Raw genomic sequence first — 10695 nt, 5'->3', positions numbered from 1 at the left:
TGTGTTACATTTACTGCAGCGACCATTGAATTTTTTTTTTTTTTATGTTTTGCAATTTTCCAGTACTCTACCCCCGTCTGTATGTAGAGCATTTTATTTCTTTAGGCTGACATAACATAAACAGGAAGCGTTTTTGCCAAGGCTGAATAAAAAATATATTGGATCCAGAGTAACATCAATAGTTAATGAAGTCTATGTTGAGTCACGTCTCTGTACTGATTAAAATTTCAGGTACACCAAACATAACTTTTCGAGGGATTCTGTTAAGAGTCAGAAAAGCAAACTATAAAACTATGACCTCAAACAAAGGACAAATAAACAGCAATGTAGCAGAAAAAAATGTTTTGTTCTGGAGTAGAACCATTTTTTATGCTTTACCCACAGGTAAAACAGGCTATTGGGATCTCATAAAACAGACAAATAAAGAACAATAATTAGGAGGAAGGAAAATTACACGTTTTGGATTGTTTTTGTCCATAAGCTTTGCATAGACTCACTAAATAGCCCAAGCTCAGTCCAATAAGTGGAGACTTTCTGTCAGCTTCCAGCTGTTTTTCTGATTTCAGTTGAATGTAGGTCAAACTATTCAGACTTACGTATATCTTTTTATTTATCTGTTTGAAGCAAAAATCATCCTTCCCTGCAATATTATGTGGCACTCGTGTTGGTCTATTACATACATTTTCAATAAAATCTATTTAAAACTTTTGACTTTGTGTGAAAAGTTTCAAATGTCTGAACATATCTGTAAGGCACCTTGAGAAGAGGTGTAGTTAAAATTGAATGGCTGTTAAGCGATGTTGACAGGTCCCATCGATGGAAACTTTGCCATTTTCACAGCCTTGAAAAAAACCACAAAAGCACAAAATTTACCAGAAATTTATAAGAGGCCAGTGGACATTAGGATGCCAAACCTCTAAATAACATTTAAACACATTTTGTTTCCTTTTCTTGTCACTGAGTAACTGTGTAAACTGCTCTTGAAACAAAAACTGTTTGTTTCACGAGGAAATTTCAACCACGCAAGAAAACAATTTGCTCATCTAAGACGCACAAGTTCTTAGTGTTAGCTTTATCTGTAAACAAGCTTTAGGGGAATAAAAACTTGAGTCAAAGTAGTCTAATTTGCTACAAAGGGCTATCCTTGTTGCTATGGTTCTCTCCCTCTCCGGGGCCGTCCTTCAGGCTCTGCAGTGAATCTGCTGGCTAACGAGGCCAATGTGAAAAAGTCACAAAGGGACAGAGAAAGACACAAAGAGAATGGATGGAAGGGGGGGAAAAGCGCCAGGGAGATGAGGGACAGAAAAAAAATTGCTCATGCGTGACAGCATGTCGGTGGTATTAGGCTTGAGCAAAGCGAGCGTGTCCTCGCCAGAGGAGGGAAGCTGTTGATTCATCTGGTCGTAGACAGGGCCTTGTCGTCCTTGTCCTCATCTTTCCATCTCTCTCTCTTTCCGTTTGTCTTGCAAAATCCCTTTCATACACAGTTCAATCCCATACACATATTATTAATCTGGAATCTCACCATGAATTATAATCTGCGCAAAGCCTGCTTGTCTGATCAAAAATATGTTAAGAAGCATTGTGAGGAAGCGGCTGGACGAGCACAGATGTTGGCATCACTGCCACCACAGCAAGAAGGTCTAGACTTAAAATCCTGCAAGGATATGTCGGAAGTTTGCGTGTTCTCCATATTCATGTGTGGTTTCAAACTAGTTGCTCAACCTCCCACCTCACAGACTGAAAAAATTGCACGCTAGATCAACCGGTATGTGGAAGAGGCTGTTAGATGTGAGTGATCTGACCTGGGTGCATCCTACCTCTGTATCACTTCACCAGCAGACAGAGATGCAGAGAACAAAATAAGCTGGTATAAGCAAAGGAAAGAAGGACTGTTAGGAACTACGTGACATCTAGTGGCAATTTTGCAGATTGCAACTAATTTAAAAATTCTTGATATACCCTGTAACCACCTGAAAGTGCTGCAAACTGAGGCCTTAGAAGGAGTTCTTGGTTTATCCCGTTTAGACTTTAGTGTAGATATAATGATACATAATATGTCAAACGATTTACTATTTGAAAAAAATGATACATTACACAGAAACAAACTCTTTAACTGTGGTAAAGCTTTTGTCCCGCAACATACTGAACATTAACTGATTCTGTTTAGTTAAAAATCTATCTCTGCAACAAATAGTTACTCTATGTTTGTGTTTTTCTCCTAATTAACGGATTACGTATTTATTTGTGCTTTAGTCTGCAGTCATGTATGGGATATTGAGTAATAAGAATTTATTTCTCTTTGATATTTTACTTTCAACTACTTTTCCACCTCGAATGCCACTGTTGTGTTTTGCTTTTGCTTAGTCACACAAAGACATAAAGTTTGTAAGTCATAATTATTGTAAGTGTGCCGTAATGTCCGTTCTAGTATTTACCTTAAAAGTTGAGAAAAAGCCTCAAATTAGGAAGAAAAACTTCAATTCATCCCTTACTAAGCTCCTCTGCTATTGTCACAGCATTAGTGAAATAGAGAGAAATGCAGCAGATGTGCTTCTGGCATCAATCTCAACATTAATATATGGTTTATTTAACTATGAATGGACTGGTTGCCTACATTAAGATTTGCAGAGGGTTTAAAAACCTGTGGTTTGAAAACAGCTGATATTTTCTTAAAAACAGTTGCTGCAGTTTAAAGTCCTGTAAACTTTCCTTTCATTATATAAATGACAAATTTGGTTGTAAAAAAAACATTAAGTACAAAACTAAAGGGGCTCTTGGTGATGCGACGCTGTTCTTAAACTATAGTTGTAAAGCCATGAGCGGCATGTCTGTCAGGTTGACTGCAGAATGGCTACCCAAGCAAGTAATCTGACTGATTAAACTTATTTGAGCTTGTTGGATTCCAAACTTTACTTTCTAAATAGCAAATTGGCAAAACAGGATCATTTTCAATGAGCATGTTTAACGGAAAACTGTTATGAACTGTAGTGGGGTTTAGCAGTAGTTTATTTCACATCTATTTAGCTGAAATGTCATTGTATTTTAGCTGGAAAAACTTTATTTGTTGATTAAATTGTTAAACCAAAGCAATTAGATTATCTTTTTTACGTTTTTATTATTAATTTATTAAATACGGAGCCTTATGTCTGTTCGTGGAGAAACACGGCTTGTTTTTATACAGCAGTGTTGTTTCAAATTTCAGAGATATGAAATTCTACCGACTGGCACGCCTTAACCCACACCTGTAACTTCTGAATGGAGGCATCAATGATAAAACAAAGTAGGTAAAGGGAAAGAGCCAAAATCTTTCAGCAAATGATTTTGACACTTTTACAATTTTGTTTTTTTTTTTAATGTGTATTTTTTTCTCCATCTTTACTCTACGTATCCGCAGTGAGGATGTCTGGGCCATATCAAGAACCACACAACGTACGAAAGCAGCCGATAAAGCACGCTCAATAACCCGACAGTCAACAGTCTTGCTGCTGCCACAGTTAAACTGTGTCAGTGCATAGTTTAATAAGCTGTGCACCCTTTCATGCATTGGTGCAACTGAGTGGAGAGATTTGAAGCGGCTAATCCCAGCCACCGATGGAAACAAATGCACCTCCAGTTTTGGCCTTCTATTTTTACCTCCAGCATCTTCAACACTCGGAGCATGTTTCGCCCCGAGCTCCGGCTTAGGCACCTAACACCTCATTACCATTCTGTAGAGCAGTTAGCATAGCTGGAGATGCATTTACTTCAATGAGCAAGCGAGGGTCAAAAGTTCATTTGACTGACAGCTTGAAAAGTAACTGGGTTTGTTTAGCGTTTTTTTAAATAAAACCCACAGGACAGTCACCCATGTATGTCATCCAATTACAGTGGTGCAAAGAAGATAATAAAATGTACTTTTTTACCCTCTGGTGAGGCTTCCTTTAGACACTAAATCTTCTCAGGAATTCAGTGACAGAATCGTCTCCAGTTTTTATTAGGATTCTTCAGGGAAACCAGCCAGTAAATGAAATGATGCTGGATTAGTCAGCCTTCACAGGGTTACCTATGGTTCTTTAAGGTGACAACAACCCGTCTTATATACATTTAACACTCAGCTGTAAGAGTTAAGAGTATAATTTCTGGCAACCCCTGGTACTTTCATAGCATCAGACTTCTCACCTCTGCAAGATCTCTCCTTTCACTTCCTGGGTTCCCATACTTACTCATCCTATAACAGTAAAATAAAAGTAAAAGCAAAGGTAAAGTAAAACTTATTTGTGCCATTTTGTTCCTATGAATATTTTCTTAAGAAAAGTGGAAGTTTAATTTCTTCAAGGTGAGTAAAGCAACATAGAAACTGCTGGCAAGGTACTTGTTTTTCTGTGGTGTAAAAGTACAACTCCCTTAGCACAGCTAATCTTAAATCCACTCACATTAAACTCATGAAGAAGTCTGTCTAAATAAACTGTAAGAGACTTAATTTTTTTTTTTTGTCATTTGTGCACTCTGTTTTAAACTGTGTAAATATGAGAGATGTGTTATAACATAGGTAGTAAACTCATCTGTATTTTGGCCTCACATGAAGACAATCTACAGATTTCAGTCCCAAAATAACAAACACAAGACGAAATTATACAATTCATTAGGCACTTAAAATATTATTGACCATTTAGAAGTCTTTGATTTTTTTTTAAATGCCTCAAAAAAGTATTCAACTTCAACTTTTTCTCACTTGGTCAAATTACACCCACAACCTTAATTATATTTTATTGGGAATTATGTGACGGAGCAACACAAAATACAAGAACAAAGTAATTATGAGCCAAAAAGTTAAAATAAGATGCCGATTTTTTTTTTTCATAATAATTTTTCATAAAAGTGTGAGATGCATTTGTGTTCAGCTTTTTGTTCTGCATTAAAAAAATGACTGAGGAAGGAGCATCTTCAATATCTTTTCAACTTCAAATGTCCATCCATTTTCTATACCAACTTCTCCTTGTTGTGTCGCAAGACCTGGTGCCCAGCGGCCATGAAGCGAGAAGCAGGGCACGCCCCGGACAGGTCGCTGGTCCGTCATAGGGCAAACATATGCAGTCATATTCCATACATTAGAATATGATTGAAAATGTCACTTACTTCAGTAAATCAAAGTAAAACACATTATAAAGATGAATTACGCACAGACTCATATTTACAAGCTTTTAGTTTTGTTCATTAGTTACTTAGGGTGTGGACTGGGTTTTGGGGTTGGTTTAGCTTTATGTTTCAGTTCACTTTAGTTTAGTCCTTTTGACATTATTATTTGAGGCATTTAGTGTAATTAGAATTCTTATTGCTTTTATTTTCAGTCCTTTGTAGTGTTTCTAGTTAGGTTTATTCTTTAGTTACCTTAGGCTCTGTCCTTGTTTGTCTGAGTCCACTTCGAGCCTTCTTTTGTGACTATATCTATTTTATACTCCTAGTTATTTCTTATTTCAGCCTCCCTGCTGTGTTTCTAGTAATGTTTATTTCTTCATTTCGTCACCCTAGTTTCAGTTATTGGCCCATTGGGGAGGGAAGGTGGAGAGTCTATTTTAGACGTCTGAGTGAGTGTGTGGCTCCCGACGGGCCTCCTCTGGAGCTGACCCTGCTGCTCACCAGTCACTGCCATCAATCAACATGAGCTGCTTAGGTCATTCACAATGGCCTGTGAGGCTGACTCGACTCTTTTTAAACATATAGTGTTTGTGCGTGTTTGCATTTGGCACAGACATGTAACACCAATAGCAATTTGGCCAAATGAAATGGCAAACAGACAGTAGATCAGAGAGTTAGCGGTATTGTCTAAAGAGAGAAACGAACTCATCTGAGCTGAAAAGGGAAGGACGTACTGTAAATCAGGTAAGAAGCTTGAGGGGTGGAGTTAAACTTGTTCTATTTAAAATAGATTATTAGTTATTGGACATTCTAATACAATGTTATGTGAAGCAGCTTCTGGTAACTCCAAGCTGACCTAGAGTTACCATTTTTAATAATATGAATCAATTAACTTCCCTAAGAGCAAACCCAGACGGATACACTGGCTTTTGTTTTTTTTATGTGGGCAGAATGGCTGACCACCCAGGACGCCTTTCCATCTGTGGAGGGAGAAGCATTTGAAAAAGTCAAAAGTTCATTTGTCACTTGTGACTGAATTAGTTTGATCTTTTATTTTGCTTTCTTCCATGTCCAGTAAATGGAGAGTGGTGAAAATATGACCGTGAACGGCTGGAATCCAAACACACTTTAGATTATTGAGCACTAGACCAAATACGTTTTTAAAGTGCTCTTGGATGCTTTTGATTACTTCTAGTCCCAAATCTTAAATATTTATACTGATTAGACATGAGCTGGGGTGCACCGATTTATCGGCCATCCGATTTATCGGTGCTGATTTTCTTAATTTTGGGAGATCTGTGATCGGCCAGTCTTTACATATGAAGCCGATCCTATCCACCGATCTTATCTAGCTTGGCAAAGATCTCAGAATCAACCACTGTCTTCTTTTGCTCTCCTTTGAGAAAGGTTTGACTGACTGATCGGCCCACCAGGTTATGTCTGCACATTTATAATTAACAATAAAGACCCCACTGTTACCAACTCAACAACTTTCTTGCTATATTGAGCAACATTTCAGACAAAAAAATTGGTATCGGCCAAAATTAGAATTGGCAGGTTAAGCTTTTTAAAAGTTCAGCAATCGGACAGAAAACTGCAATCGGTGCAACCATACTCTACACTAATAAAATGTTCTTTAAGACATAGTTTATGGTTCACAAAGCCAATAGACTTATTGATCTGTTGTAAAAACCTATTGTAAAAACACAATGAACATGTTAAAAGCATTTTCTTAATTAGAACCACCTTGAATCGAGACAAGCATTGAATCACAATACACAGACATGTAATGCTGGATGGATTTGGTAGACTTTAATTTCTGTTTCCCCCATAAAGTTCTTTTTAACTTTTAATGTGGAAACTGTCATCTTTCTGCTTTTTTCAGCTTAATGCACAACATCTTCCACCTTCAAAATATCTAAAAAAAATAATGATAATGATTTATTACCATCAAATTAACACATTTAAAGAAGAATTGTGGATAAAAACACATGAGAACCAGTCAATCCTACTTCATGGGGCTGAAATGGACAAATAAGTTAAAAACAGCCGGTCCAAGCTGAACAACGTCCCACGCTCACGTCTGTCCAAACCAGGACGCTCTCAGGCACAAACATCACAAGGGTATAATTTTTCCAAAGTGCTCAAAGTAAGAAAAACCTCAAAGTATGAGTTACTGAACCTTTTCTCTATGCGCAGTACTTTCAGTTTGTTTTCTCTCAATCTGTTCCAGCTCACAGCTAAAAAGACCTCTTCCCAAAACTTTCCTCCAGTCATGGTTGTTATTTAGATCCATGGCATCCGAGCAAAGCAAACAGTTTACAGACCTTGAATTGTATGTTTTCACACACTGGTTCTCTTCGTCTGCATCCTAAATCACATTTGTGCTGTTTTTATAGCAATTTTGGGAAAAAACCCCCCCCAAAAAACAAAGTCTTAATGTTTCTTGAATGTTTTCTTATTTTCTTACCACAAAAATTCATTGGGATCCTATCTGACAGGCCAACACAAAGTAGCAAACAATTACGAAGCAGACGGAAACATGATATGTGTGCCTTCGAATCCACTCATTTTAACTGGTTTCAGTTCTGAAAGTTCTGACTCATTAAAATGTTTTTATCTAAACTATTCTACTGTATCTCTGGCTGAATGTTTGGGATCATTGTCCTGCTGGTAGGTGAACCTCTAGTCTTAAATCTTTTGCTGCCTCTAGCACTGCTTCTTACAGGATTGCCCTGCGTTTAACTCCACCCATGTTCCCATAAACTTTGACCAGCTTCTGTGTGTTTGCGATAAATTTTCAGTTTTTATCTTGCACATTTTTAAAAGCAATGCATTACTTTTTTTAAATAAAGTCTTGTGGTGTGAAAGTGCTAAAAAAAAAAAACATTCAAGTGGTAAGAATGCTTTTTTGAGGCAGCACATTTAGACACAGGGTGCTAGAGTACAGGAAACAGGTGACATTGATCCAAAGCAAACAGACAAAAACACTTGTGGTATAAAAAAAACACAAAAAAAACAGGCGGCGGGCTCTGGCTGAACAGGCTCGAGAACATCATCTAGAGGTCACGGAGCACACCTGCAGTCAGAGGAGGCAAACAGGCCTCTCTCCGGCAGCTGGTTAAACAAAACACACATGCAAAAAAAAAAAAAAAGCCTGCAGCCTCTTATTTATAACCTCGCCCACACAGCAGAGGAGGAGACCTGAAGCAGAGGAGACGCTGCCACACAGACAGACAGACAGACTGACAGTAACAGCTGGCTGCAGGAATGAAGTCACGGCGCTCAGGTCACACGGACGGTACATCAGAAATCAGCCTTCGAACACCACGGGCGGACTGACTTGCAACATGTTTTTGAATCGTTTTACATGAGTTTCTTTTCAGACTCAACATTTAACCCCAAAATGATCCAATTCAGTTCCTTAAGACTGGCTGCCGATGCAAATTGCACAAATGTCAAATCCAAAATCAGTTGGGTGTCCAGTTTTGGTTCAGTAACGTTGCAAAAATAACAACATTGAAAACATTTTTGTTAATTGATAAAAACTAATAAAAAAAACCTTCCCATTCTTCGACCACACCTGTTTGTGATGTGTATTGTTCTAGTTTTGTTTTAGCCAAATTAAGGCTTACATAAGTACTGTAAGAGCCCAAGCACAACATCCAACGCTCTTAAAACTCTGACATGATTAATCACAGTGGTGTCTAAAATAAATAGAAGTCTGCAGACACTTGGATATAGCAGAAGTCAGTGCCCATTTCACAAGTCTCACTTCCACTCACAAATATCTCCTTGAAGACCCGAGCAGCAGTGATGAATACCCGGTATCAAATCCCCAGCCACGTTCATTTGGACCCACCAGCGACACCGAACCACAGGGTCCTGTACGTGTGAGGGTGTCTGCGTGTCATCACATCATCAGTCTTGGGTTTATAAAACTGATCGGACTGACCAGAAGAATAAAAGTAGCGAGGATTATCACCCCTTCCATGGCTTCTGATTAAAAACATCAACCTCATTGCTCACTCAACCCTTTTTTTTAATTGATTTTGCTGAAGTGAAATCCAATCCTGAGTGCTAGTGGGTTTGGCAGGATAACAGTGACTTGCCATTAGTATCGGGTGATATAAATTCAGTGCATGTGTTAAGCAGCATTTCATCAACTGTAGTTATTGATTACAGTAAATAAGACAAGATTGCGAAAGAAACCACTTTAATATACAGTAAAATAATTTCTGTATATTAAGGAATTATATACCTAAAGCCTAAATGTGCAGACTTTAAGAGCTTCACATCTGTAAGTAACTGCATGCAGGGATACTGCAGTACTCTAAATGTGGCAAGCTGCTCTGGAGCTCTAACTTAAGCTGCTCTAAGTTAGACATTTTGGGGGGAAAAAATTATTTAGTGAAACCTTCAAGCCAAATTAGTTAAATATTTGATAACCGGGCTGTCCACAAAATCTTAAATAAACCTAAATACTAGACCAAGCCTGTCACCATCATTTCTATCATTTTACCAACTAAGCAATTCAGCGCCGCAGCTTTCAGTTTAGCAACTCCCTGCCTCTAAAACACTGTAAACGACGATGTTCCAGCTTTACAGAGAAACAACCATCAGCTCGTTCATTGACAGTCTCTACCTTGTGGCTTGGCTCCTCTGCGGCGCTGCAGTGAACCCCGCAAGGCGACAGGAACCGCTGCTGGCGGAGCTCCGTCCACCGGGATGAGGGACACGGGGGACTGACTGACCGCCTGCCTGCCGCGGACTGTCGCCGTCCATTCAGCCTCCGCTGCTGTCGATCGATCCCCCAGCGGCGCGGAAGCGCGCAGCGGGCATGCGCACGAACCCCAAAATCAATTACTGTCAAAGCTGAACACTATACTGTTAATTACCGAGCCGGTCTGAGTGTCAACTTTACATCTCGGTTGCAACATATTACGGTGAAATTATAGATGCATCTGTGTGATTAAAGGTCTTTTGATTTATTTATTTATTAGATTATGGATCAGATTAGTTTGCCATCATGTTCTTGTATTTTGTATATTAGACTCACATCTCTACATATCATCGTCGGTGTAAATTTCGTAACAGTAACTGTTCTTTTCTCATTTTTAAATTACATACAGCTTATGCGTTGTTCTTTTTTAAAATTAGATGTACAAATTTGAAATTCTTCAAATTAAATGCATATTTGAATTTTAATTCATTTTTATACAGCCAATATGTTTGTGAGTGATAGGAATAGAAAAAGACACCTCTTAAAACTTTAATAAAAACAAAACAAAAAAAATACAATTTTGTTTAAAATGTACATGTCCAAAAATATTTATGGATTTCTCAATAATGTCATAATAATATAAAATAAAATTAAAATGAGATCAAATCTACATGAAATGCGAACTTTTCCATCTCATTGTTGCTTTAGATAGTCACTGTAGTTGGTTCTTGCACACTAGTATAAGCATCCATCCATGCAGTATGTTATAAACCAAGAATAATATTTAAGTTAAAAAAAGAAGCAAAGATCTGTCTCATATTCAACTCCAGTCATATGAACTAAGGCTACCGAGC

This window comes from Xiphophorus couchianus, chromosome 1 (assembly GCF_001444195.1).
Source record: "Xiphophorus couchianus chromosome 1, X_couchianus-1.0, whole genome shotgun sequence".
NCBI lineage: Eukaryota > Metazoa > Chordata > Actinopteri > Cyprinodontiformes > Poeciliidae > Xiphophorus > Xiphophorus couchianus.
Note: the sequence above shows the minus strand (reverse complement) of the source record.